The sequence below is a fragment of the Panthera leo genome, chromosome B4 (assembly GCF_018350215.1).
Source record: "Panthera leo isolate Ple1 chromosome B4, P.leo_Ple1_pat1.1, whole genome shotgun sequence".
Classification (NCBI taxonomy): Eukaryota; Metazoa; Chordata; class Mammalia; order Carnivora; family Felidae; genus Panthera; species Panthera leo.
The window spans coordinates 33224388-33237574 of NC_056685.1; positions in this window are offsets into that span (position 1 = coordinate 33224388).

A 13187-nucleotide genomic window follows, 5' to 3' on the forward strand; every position below is an offset into this window, starting at 1 on the left:
TGTGAATGGTGAAGTGTTCTTGATGAAGATTAAATAGTGTAATCAGTTTTACTGAATCATCTTTAGTTTCATCCCTGTTTTCACTCTACCTTTTCATTCAGGTCTATTTTTAGTTGACTCAGGACTCTCATGACTCATGACTTTTCAGAATTCTCATGACTCTAAAATATTATCTACAAAAAGTTTCTAAATTCAAAACTTTTACAAAGCTATTGCATTTTGTTATTATGTATTTACTTCCAGCTTAATTTAATATAGCCATTTAAAAGTAATTATACCTTCTAATGAACTTACTGATTAATGAAGCTTCATATAATTCTCATAATATCATAACGTTTGGGAATTGAATTGAATGTTGTACTGCTAGTGAAATAAACTCAATTTCAGGATATCCATTCTCTTTAAAGGATAAGAGATCCATACACCTTTGTGACTGCTAAATAATTTTAAGCTACATACTCAAAGGTATATGTGGAATATTTTAGTCTACTGAGCTTATTTATATTAATGAATAAAGAAAGAAAAAGAAGAATCGTTTATACTTCTCTTTCAGGAAAAGAAGCAATGGGAATTAGGATACCAAGAATGTGCATAAATACCGATGGCGAACAAAAATTAAATCAATATATTTGCATTAAGTACCAGGGATTTAAAATCTAAAACAGGTAAGAAAGAGGGTATGCAAAAATAATTTATAGTGACTGTACAATTCATAGTTTTCAGTAAAGCACAATTTACTGTATGTTTTATATCAAAATGAATTTCCTCTGGAAAAAAGCACCCTCTGGCTTTCTACAGCACAATATATAAAAGAAACATTTTAATTTTGACTCCTCTTCAATGACAGTGACCCCTTTGCCCTCTCTATTTTATAAATTATTGACAAAGCATCAGTAAGATTCCAATTGTACAACAGCTAATTGGCCCCTCTGGTCATTTCTCAACAGCCCTGAAAAGTTCATTGGTTTTAGATAAAGTCTTTCTGGGAATTTCAGGCTCAAAGATTCTGAGAGTTTGAACAAGTTTGTGTTCTCTATTTTTTTTTTTAAATACAGTATTTTGAGGTCAAGGCTTGACAAAGAAATAGGGGGTTGAGATATTTGTTTGCAAAGGAAAAAATGAGAATGAGAATTAGTATTTTATATGGAATTAAATTTGAAATGTATATTTTAAAGCAAAAGTAGACTTCAACTAATTTTAAAATTGGGGGAAGATAAATGACATGAAATCATTGATATAAAATGAATATTGGCAAAACTATTATGAGAAAAGATGCAAAGATAAGAATATTTACATAAATATTGTCATCTTCAAGGTATTGTCATACCTTAAAATGATTTTTAGAAGCCTTAAACTGGTATCAAGACTTTGGCTCTCAAAATGTATTATTTTTGTCTATGCAATAAAAAATGACTTTTTACTGTGAAGTGGTTGGATATAAGATAAAAATGCTTATAGCTTATATTTGAAAGACTTGTGGAATATTTTCCAGTCTCTTTTTGGAATTTTATTTTGTTGAGAATTGCTATGTCAGACAAACTCTTTGGACTTGTGTCTACCTTTCTATTACACTGTGACCTCTAAAATATGCCAAGTGCATCTCTGTAGCTTTGATATTAGCTCATCATACACAATAGCATTTAATCCAAGTAGGTAGGTATTTTAGTCCACATATTAGATTTATGTCATAACATCCATAATAGAAACACTTAAACACTTAAAGGAAAATATATATATTATGGTCATTCATATCTATGACTAAAACAGAAATGCAATTATTTGCCAGGATCTTATTTTCACATACATCGTTTTTCTTTTGTAGTGTGATTACTAAATTATAGTCTTAGGGATGTCTGTGTATGTGTGAGTGTATGCATGCACACATGTAAATGTGTGTGCAAAAAAAATGAGTAGAGGTGAGGGAAGCAATTTTTCCTTATTGCTTAACTGAAAATTTTATTTTTAAGGATATTATTTTAGTTGTTTATATCAATAAGGTCTCAGAAGCTATATCAAACACTTTATTTTAATAGGACATGTCCAAGAACCTTTTGCTTATCTCAGTATAATGCATGTTCTGGGATGTAACTATTTTTTTTTTCTATTTATTATCTTTAAAACAACTAAAATCAACATTTTGTTTTGACTACCTCTTAAGTTTCTGTAACTGATGGAATTCATACAGATGGAAAGGAATACAAATGGGACATCTGGAGAAAAAATGAAAAATCGAAAAGAGGAAAAAAATGAATGAGAGGACAAATATTAAATTTTTAAATACTTTGGCTCCGTCATGATTTTATGATTGGTGAGTTTGAGCCCCGAGTTGGCTTCTGTGCTGACAGCTCAGAGCCTAGAGCCTGCTTCCAATTCTTTGTCTCCATCTCTCTGCCCTTCCACTCACAAGCTGTTTGTCTTTCTCTCTCAAAAATAAATAAACATTTACAAATTTTTTTAATTAATAAAATTATATTTCCATTCAGATCCACAAATATTTTAAAAGCTAGTGTTTCTCAAACATTCTTCCAGGCAGTCAATTTTCAAAGCAATCATTTTTCAGACAAGAGGAAAATAAAGGGGTATATTTTATGCCAAATCAATCCCAATTCAAATAAAGACTTATTTCCTTTTAATTTTTTGTAATTCGAAATAAGAATGTAAACATATCAAATTATGTTCAGAATGTATATCAAGAAAAATCAAACAGAGGCACTGCTCAGTCTAATTAAGAGCTAAAAATAGATGCATTTCGGAAACAAAGGTAATTATCCAGTCATAATCTAGATTTCAAACTGTCACGTGAGTAGCTTCCCCCATCTTCCTTTATGATCACATAACTTTTGAAGACAATAGATATCAAGCACATAGAATCATTACTTTTGACCTCTGGCTACCAGAAGACATAGAACAAATCTCCAACCACCAGATTTTATAGTGATTATATGAGTAATGTTTGGATATGTGGGTGAACTTGCTTGATATCTATTGTCTTCATAAGTTATGTGATGACAAAGGAAGATGGTCCATAAGAGAAATTGAATAGAGTACTACACATATATGTACATAACTGCATGGACCTGTAGAACCCTTCTTTCTAGTGGCAGTGAATGCACATCGGTCATGTGCAAAACAGGCTATTGTGTCAATGAGTACAGGGCTCACACCTTACACCAATCAAACATTGTTTTTCTTTGCACCTATTTATATAATTTTTAATATTGAGAAATCACATCTATCATTCACAAAAAAAAACACAAATCACCCGTTAATTTTGCTACGTAACTGTGCAAAAAATAGCAGTGAGGTTATTATTAGCCAGAAAATAGAAAGAAAGCATAAATTTAAAAAATCATTTAATTATATCTTAAATTGCACTGTAGCATTGATTACTATAAAGCAGAGTTATCATTATAGTAAAACAGCAATCAATGTATATCTGTACTCTGGAAACAGGAAGGGTATAAAAATACATAACAAAGTGGAAAAATAAATGTGAACTCAAAAACATAGTATTTTTCCATCTCAGCAGCAGGAGGAGAATTTCTAACCAATGCCACTTTTTATGTACAACACTAACACCAAGATATCAATTCTAATACTATACTCCATTAATAAAAAAATTAGACTCCTTGAAGCTAGTTAATTCCATGTTTTGGAGTAAAAAAAAAAAAGATACCCTAAATCTAAGACATTTTGTTATAAAACATCAAAGGAATTTTGCAAATTTTAGGGGAATTATAGAAAAGTGTCAATAAAGACTATCCTACTAGTCAATTTCTAATTTATTTTATTTAAATTTTTTTTAAGGTTTGTTTATTTTTGAGAGAGAGAGACAGAGCATGAGCAGGGGGAAGGGCAGAGAGAGAGAGAGGGAGACATAGAATCTGAAGCAGGCTCCAAGCTCTGAGATGTCAGCATAGAGCCCAACACGGGGATTGAAACCATGAACGGTGAGATCATGACCCAAGCCAAAGTCAGACACTCAACCTACTGACTTCTACTAGTCAATTTTTTAACAGTCTGAAAATAAAATAATAAACAGCAATATTTCTATTTTGCTTTATTTGATAATGGCATAGTATTTTGTTGTTATATAATAATAATAACTATATAATATATATATACTATATATAATAATATATAATAATAACTACATTTTATTAGGAAGTTTGAATTTTTAAAAGAGCATGCATTCATAATAATCCCCAAGAAAAATGTTAGTAAAAACTGTTCACAAAAAGAGCTATAATGTAAAAGAAGAGTAGATAAAATAGAAACATAAATTGGGATATTCATTTGTTGGGGATTTTATTTCTTCTGTAAATTAAGTATATGTTTATAATGAAGCATATCAATATAATTACAAGAAAAATGGGCAATGATAAAAGTATATCATTTAGGGGTAAAGCATGGATTGCATACAACCAAAGTTAATGTGAAGGCTTGGATCTAAAATATTATTGATTTGGCACAATTTAAGTTTAATAATAAATTAGAAGTTTAGCACGATGATCAGTGATGTGTATTTAAATAATTTGATGTGCGGGCACCTGGTTGGCTCCATCAGTTGGGCGTCTGGCTTTGGCTCAAGTCATGATCTCACAGTTTGTAGGTTCAAGCCCCACATCAGCCTCTGTGCTGTCTCCCTCTCTCTCTCTGCCCCTCCTCCGCTCACACTGTTTCCTCTCTGTCTCAAAAATAAATAAACATTAAAAAAATTTTTAAATAATTTGATGTACTCACCAGGGCTTACCTTGTGCCTTGAAAAGGAATCATTAATAACCCAGAGCCTTAGCTATTGACTTGTCTAAGACACCTTTTTTTAAAGTTATTAAGGTTATTAAGACTATATGATGATGATGAATTTGGAAAGGAATAAAAACAATGATGATGAAGATACAAATTTAAATAAGTGGTAGTTATAAATAACGTTTATAAACAGTATTTTAATTTAACTTTTTAAATGTTTATGTATTTTTGAGAGGGGGGGAGCGAAGGGGCAGGGTCAGAGAGAGAGACACACACACAGAATCCAAAGTAGGCTCCAGGCTCTCAGCTGTCAGCACAGAGCCTGATGCAGGGCTTGAACTCACAAGCCGTGAGATTATGACCTGAATAAGCTGAAGTCAGATGTTTAACCAACTGAACCACCCAGGTGCCCCTATAAATACTATTTTTAACTATGTTATGGGAAATATTCCCATCAGTTTTATACTTTTTATGACTTGTCTGCCTGTAAGATATTAAAGCATTTAAGAGAATATGTGTTCAAATCATAATTTTAATTAAAGTTAAAGTGATTATAGTCACAGTAAATGTGTAAATGTTAGGGAATGTTTAACCTTTTGAATCCATACAGATTTATATGATATTTTTTACTAATGTGTAACTATTTTAGCGTTTGATCATGTAATCTTTAAAATATGCTAGTTGATTGACAAATCAACAATATTGGACACTATCCAAAGTTCAAATGAACTTTTTTTGGTATGGTTTTCACCAAAATCTTTTAGCAATTAAATATTCTATTAACAAACTGCAGTCCAAAAGTAAAAACACAAAAAGATACTAAATGCAAAATCCCTATCATAGGGATATCATAGAAGGATATCATAAAATCCTTCAGGAAAAAAAAATCAAACTCTCAAATTGTATCATCAATGGGCTGCCTGGGTGGGCATTTGGTTGAGTGTCTGACTCTTGATTTTGGCTCAGGTGATGCAATCAGGGTCATGGGATGGAGCCCCATATTGGGCTCCTTGCCTAAGATTCTCTCTCTCTCTCTCTCTCTCTCAATCTCTCTCTCTCTCTCCCCGGCCTGTCCCTCTCCCCTGCTAATGTGTGCTCTCTCTTTCTCAATAAATAAATAAATAAATAAATAAATAAATAAATAAATAAAAATTATATCATTAGCAATTAAAGAATTAAATATTTAAAACTGTACTCCTTTCACTAATAAGTCCCTCATCTATAGTTTATTTATGAACACTGAATATAGCTCAGTTTTGCTTTAGCATTTCCTGTTCTTTATATTTAAGCACTCAGAATATTAAATGGTATTTTAGCCACCTGATTACAATTAAGTCAACAGGTAATGCCCAGATCTGTACATGGGGTTGGAGGGTAGCTAAGAAATATTTTTTTTTGTTTTTCTTTTATAAAATTGATGATAGGTTTAAGGCAACAATGAAAAACTATTTCTCCCTTGAGATAGAAAAGCTGCTACTATGCTTATATTTGTTGTTGTTGAAAGTATTACCCAAAGAATAGAAATAAAATGTAATTTGATTAATTCTACATAGTGTACCTCTTATCATGAACTAAAATCGCTATAGGGAAAACATTATAGGTTTCATAAAAACAATTTAGCTTTTAAGTTTATAAAATATATTTCTGCATATGTCAATCCAAAAATGTCTGGAGATATATACTTTTATATATACCCCTATATTCCCACAAAAGATGTTTTAAAATACTGAATAAAACTAATAAAATAAATAAAAATTCTTGACCTTTGTCTAATTCTATACCAGTACATAACAGACACTTTTTCTAACAACTTTTTAGATCCCATGTGCTAAAATGATTGGGACTTTGTTAATTGAAGATGTTCATGGTTAAGGTGGTGTCATGATTTTTGTGGTAGAGGTCAAATGCCTGAATAAGATAGGGGATTCAGGCAATTCTCTATTCTATTCTTGACAATCCTCAATGCTACAAAGAAACAAGCATTACCCCAGGATCCACAGATAAGGTGGTTATGGCTTTCTCCTAGCCCTGTTTGATTAGGGTTTTCATAAGAGGCATGGATTATTTAACTTAAAATAGTTAAGTACTAATTTTTAAATTGTGATAATAAACACAGGGATTTTTAGGCATTAAAGATAACCTCACTCATGTTTATTTCAATTTCAGATACTACTAATCTGTAGCGTTGAAATCATTTCAACTGAGGCTAGCAGTAGCCTCAGTTGCTCTCTAGCTAGTCTTAGTTTTATAAGCTCATGAAGGTCTTTGTTATAGTGTTTTCTTCAATGGCACATGATTTATGAAAAAATGGGTTCTGAAGATCATTATAGTAGGAAGCTACAATTCCCATACTTAAGGCAAATATGAAAAAAAAAGCCTAATAAGGTAACATGAGTTTTCTTTATTTATTTATTTATTTATTTATTTTTATTTTTTTTTTAATATATGAAATTTACTGTCAAATTGGTTTCCATACAACACCCAGTGCTCATCCCAAAAGGTGCCCTCCTCAATACCCATCACCCACCCTGCCCTCCCTCCCACCCCCCATCAACCCTCAGTTTGTTCTCAGTTTTTAACAGTCTCTTATGCTTTGGCTCTCTCCCACTCTAACCTCTTTTTTTTTTTTCCTTCCCCTCCCCCATGGGTTTCTGGTAACATGAGTTTTCTATTAAGATTTTTAAGAGACATAATGCATTTCAAAGAAATATGCAAATATGTCATGCTGTGTACCATTTAGCACACCTTATTTTCTCACAGCTTAGTGCAATTTAGTGCTTTGAGCAGTGAAAACCTCTGCCAGAGTTATTAAAAGCATGAGGCATCTGTAGTCAGAATGCTAACATTAGCAGCCTACAAAAGAAAAAAAACTATAACCATAAGTTAGAGAAACTACTATGGAGGTTCTTTCAGAGCAAGGCAAAGATTTAATGAGACACAGATGTTCCTGATGTTTTCTCATATGCATAATTTCATAGCTGTACATTCTTATATTTTGAAGATTTTTATTCCCATCCTTTTGGGGGCTAACACCTTTAATACTTTTCCAGTCAACAGGTAGAGATGACAATACCTGATAATAATTGTTCCAAATGTGATACTAAAAATGTGTGTTTGCTCACTTTAATCAACAGCTCCATGCTTACAAAATGTAAAATTGAAATGCAGTAGATAGTGGCATTAAAAAGAAATATAAATAGTTATGCTTTTGCAAATATATGATATATCTTGTACCTTTTCAATGAATTACAATTAAAAAATAATGAGAGGACTGGACGGTATATGAAATTAAGACTAAGTGAAATTAGTGAAATTAGAGAAAGACAAAAATCATATGACTTCACTCATATGAGGACTTTAAGAGACAAAACAGATGAACATAAGGGAAGGGAAACAAAAATAATATAAAAACAGGGAGGAGGACAAAACAGAAGAAACTCATAAATATGGAGAACAAACTGGGGGTTGCTGGAGGGGTTGTGGGAGGGGGGATGGGCTAAACGGATAAGGGGCATTAAGGAATCTACTCCTGAAATCATTGTTTCACTATATGCTAACTAATTTGGATGTAAATTTTAAAAAATAAGAAATAAAATTTTACAAAAAGAATGAAAGGAAGGAAAGTTAAAATAGATATATTTAGTTTGTTTATAAATTTTTCCTGAGTCTAGTGAATAGGGCCAGGGGCAAGGGATACAACTTGTGCTGTTGCATAGGACCCCACATTTAGAAGTCCTCTGCACTAAGTTAAGCTCCGTTGGTGTTAATAATTTTTAAACAATGGGTTCCTTATGTTAAATGGTCAGTGGACTCCATGAATTTAAAATTGGTCCTACCAGTGAAGTTTAGATACTATGAACCCTGTGGAAGTCTGTTCAGAAGCAATGAAGATTTGACAGCAGGGAAAAAGAGAACTGAAGAAAGATGAACTGATATTCAATATCTTTTTTCCCTAACATTTGCCAATTTTTTGTATAGGGCAAAAAGCTGAGAATTGTTATTGAAAACTGCTTCTAATAGAGCAAAAACTTATCAGAGATTCATCAACCTGACCATTCTTAACAGAAAAAAGAGTTGGATAGCAGAACTGTCAAGGTAGACACATGTTGCTTTTTCTTTAGGTCTACTTATAGCTCTGGGCTCAGGTTCTGGGGTTAGTCCAAGCAGAGACTGCTCCTGAGGAACTAGCAAAGCTGTTGGCAATCGTGATGGACTAGTAATAAAATTTTGGAGACTCAATGTCCTCAACATATGGCTAATTTTCTCCTCTCACAACTTCTGAAGTCTGAAACTTGAGGGGCTAAAGGATAAATAGTTAATTAAAAAAAAAAACACACTGCAAAACATAGTGTAATTTCTCAAAGCCTAAAGATGCAAATGAAATAGATTCACTAGGTAGAAGAATAACTAAAGATGCACAGACAATAATTGAAAGTCCTAGAGGGAATTGTGATCTTATATCACTAAGTTAATTAATATAATAACTTTGAAAAACTCTTTGGCCATAATTACTAAAGCTGAACATTAGTATACCTTATGACACAGCATTCCCACTATTGGACATATGCCAGAAATACATACATATATTTCCAAAGGTCCTGTACAAGGATGTTCATAGCAGCAACTCTACCAAACTGTAAACCACCCAATATATATCAAGAGTAAAATACTGAAGTATATTCCTACATTAGAATTTTATACAACAATCATAGTTAACAACTATTGCCATACACAACAGAAGGTCTTTATCTCATAAGCAATTTTTATTGAAAGGTGCCAGACAGAAAGCAGTGTTTCAGGTTTGATTCCATTTATTGACCATTCAAAGACAGATAAAACTAGTCAAAGCTAATGGAAGTCAGAACAATAGTTGCCTGAGTGGGAAGAATAAAGTAGTTGGATAGGCAATTTTTGGAGTCTGTTAATGTTCTATTTATTGATCTTAATGCTAATTACATGGGTGTGATTCACTTCTGATAACTGATCAAGATGTGCACTTATTCCTTTTACACACACATATTTCAGGAGAAAAAAGTTCTTATATAATGTCACAAACATTCACATATAATCTCTCTCACTCACCAGTTTTAAAAAACAAATTTGGTGGGATAAGAAAGGCCAGTGTACAGCAATAATCTACACACACACAAAAAAGAAATACAGTGTATTTTTGGCATATTTTAAAAGTGAAAATAAACGTTTATTTTAAAGAGAACAAAATTATCTCCCATATTTACAAAGCCTTTCATAATTCAGTAGGTATCTTGTTGTTTGGTAAGTGAGTGCTGAGTAAGTAGAAACAATAACTATAAAAGATGTGATTAAGAAGTTTGACTGTGTCAAGGATAGGATGGAACCACAAGGAACTTTATAAGAAAAGGGCAAGCTCTCCTTTCCAGTTATAATAGGCCACTAGTTTCGTGGTGCATGGTCTCTTGGAGATCACAGCAGGAGTTGGTCACTGTCCCACCTTTTGAGTAGAGTGGGAGAAATTTGGCTTAATGCTAAAATTACAACCTAACAAAAGTGATATTGCCATCCAAAGTGTTCAATTTTCTCTATTTCCAGGAGAATCAATGTTGTTTCTTTTGAAAAGGGGATAAATAATGATTTATGTAATCTAGATAGGCTGTCATTGTCTCCAGATCCAGGATAGTTACTATCCAGTATCCCTCAAAGGAACTGTCTCTGTTACACCTCATTTTCCTACTTTGCCAACTTTTCCTCAATTGCAAAACTTAGCCACTTCACCACTTTTTCAAATAATGAATTTATTTAAAATTCCAAGTATTTGGTGATTTTTGGAAATAACAGGTGATTTCTGAGTTAATGGAGAAAGGTCAATTTCTCTCACCAGGACTCTTTTTTCTCCTTGGTATATTTCACTTTGCCCATATTTGGTAATATTTTTTCCCTTTAGCAATGAATTTTTTATTGAGATTTTAAGGTAAACAACATATTTATTTGTTATATTTTTATATCCCAATATAATTGTCATTGTAACATTAGCTACTAATGTTAAAATGTTTAAAAAATTTTTTATTTGGGCATAGTTGACACACAATGTTACATTAGTTTCAGCTGTGCAGCATAGTGATTCAACTTCTCTGTACCTTATGTTATACTCACAAGTGTAGCTACTATCTGTCACCATATAACATTGTTACAATATCACTGATTATATTCCCTATGCTGTCTTTTGGTGTTATGACTTACTAATTCATTCCATATGTGGAAGCCTTTATCTAATCACTGTCTGTTGTTTGTTCATCTCCAGAGCCTCTTCACTCTGGAAATCATCAGTTTATTATCTGCATTTATAGGTCTGATTTGCCCATATTCAGGATTTTTTGCACATTTTACAACTATTCTCATTCTTCTGTTAGAGAACTTTCTCACTCTTTCTGCAGCCTACTATACCCAGAACCTAGAGGCTAGGTTTCTAAACCAAGCTGTCTCATCAAAGCTTGTTCTAAACAAAATAAAGTCTAAAAGAGAATTATCTTGCAGCAGCTTATATAATAATATTTTCTCTTTTTTATAAAATATGCTTTGAACTTGAGTTAATTTCCAGGTTAAAATGTTTTACTTTAGAAGTGCCTACTATACCCAAATACAACATTCTGTTAAAGTAAGAGAAGATACCTTAAAAGAGATAAAAAACCAAACAACATTAAAAACTAAGGACAAATTTCAAAGCATCGTTACAGGCTAGAAGCATTTTTCAGATCTGAACTGACATGTACCTTTAGTATGACTATGAATGATTTTCCAACTTCTATTCCTAAAGTGGAAAGAGGTACTTGAAGCTCAGTCCAACATTTTTGTTGTGAGACACAGAATATAACAATGGAAATTGGGTAACTAATCCCCCAGAGACATAGGTAAATTGCTTAGAGAGTCAAAGACTTGACTTTTCTCCTTGCTCTGTCACTTAGTAGTAATGTGTCTTTGGATACTTAAACTCTCTACGCTCAGTTTTGCCACTTATGATGCAAGAATATAATAATATCCACTAAGCAGAGTAACTTGGGCTTTAAAGTAGATAATGACAGTACCAAAGTAACTATCAGTAAGTGTCCCATTGTACTTCCACTTAACATTAGTACTTCTATTCCATGTTGACTTGTATCATAACAAGAGGTCATAGAAGATGACTTGGTACCCTTGAAAGTGAAAGCTCATGGAATAAAGGCCTAAATAAAGAGCTGCAGAAAAGAAGATACTGTAGAGCATTTTCCTATTGGTAACTATAATTTTTAAAATAAATCTGTCTCATCAGGTATCAGGATCCAAAAGAATGAGTCTAGTAGAAAAACCTCAGATCCTCAGAAGTCTTCCTGAATGGGAAGAAGGGCTAGGAGCACAGAAATTATCCACACCATCTAGTTTTATAACTAAAAAAAAAGAGGGGGGGAGTTGTTCAGGATCAACACTGAGTACACAGACAAAGTGTAATATCTGTGTGTGGCAAATACCAGAATTGGGAGGACCCTTAGCACTCAATGATCAGTAAAGGGTAAGTCTCATGTGTTTATGTTCTTTGGTTTTGGCTGAAAAAGGAACTACTACACCAGAAATATTTCTCTTGACATACTGATACAGAGTAAAGGATGAAAATACTACTTTTTAATATAATTTATTATCAAGTTGGCTAACATACAGTGTATACAGTGTGCTCTTGGTTTTAGGGGTAGATTCCCATGATTCGTTGCTTACATACAATACCCAGTGCTCATCCTATCAAGTGTGATCCTCAATGCCCATCACCCATTTTGCCCTCACCTCCCCCACATCAACCCTCAGTTTGGTCTCTATATTTAAGAGTTTCTTATTGTTTGCCTCCCTCTTGCTCTATTTGTAACTATTTTTTTCCCTTAACTTTCCCCATGTCTTCTGATAAGCTTCTCAAGTTCCACATATGAGTGAAAACATATGATATTTATCTTTGTCTGACTGACTTATTTCACTTAGCATAATACTCTCCAGTTCCATCCATGTTGCTGCAAATAGCCAGATTTCATTCTTTCTCAGTGCCAAGTAGTATTCCATTGTATATGTAAACCACATCTTCTTAATCCATTCGTCAGTTGATGGGCATTACGCTCTTTCCATAATTTGGCTGTTGTTGAAAACACTGCTATAAACATTGAGGTACATGGGCCCCTATGATTCAGCACTCCTGCATCCTTTGGATAAATTCCTGGTAGTGCTATTACTGGGTTGTAGTGCAGTTCTATTTTTTTAATTTTTTGAAGAACCTCCACACTGTTTTCCAGAGTGGCTGTATCACATTGCATTCCCACCAACAGTGTAAGAGGGTTCCCATTTCTCCACATCCTCGCCACCATCTGTTGTTTCCTGAGTCTTTCATTTTAGCCACTCTGACTGGTGTGAGGTGACATCTCAGTGTAGTTTTGATTTGTATTTCCCTTATG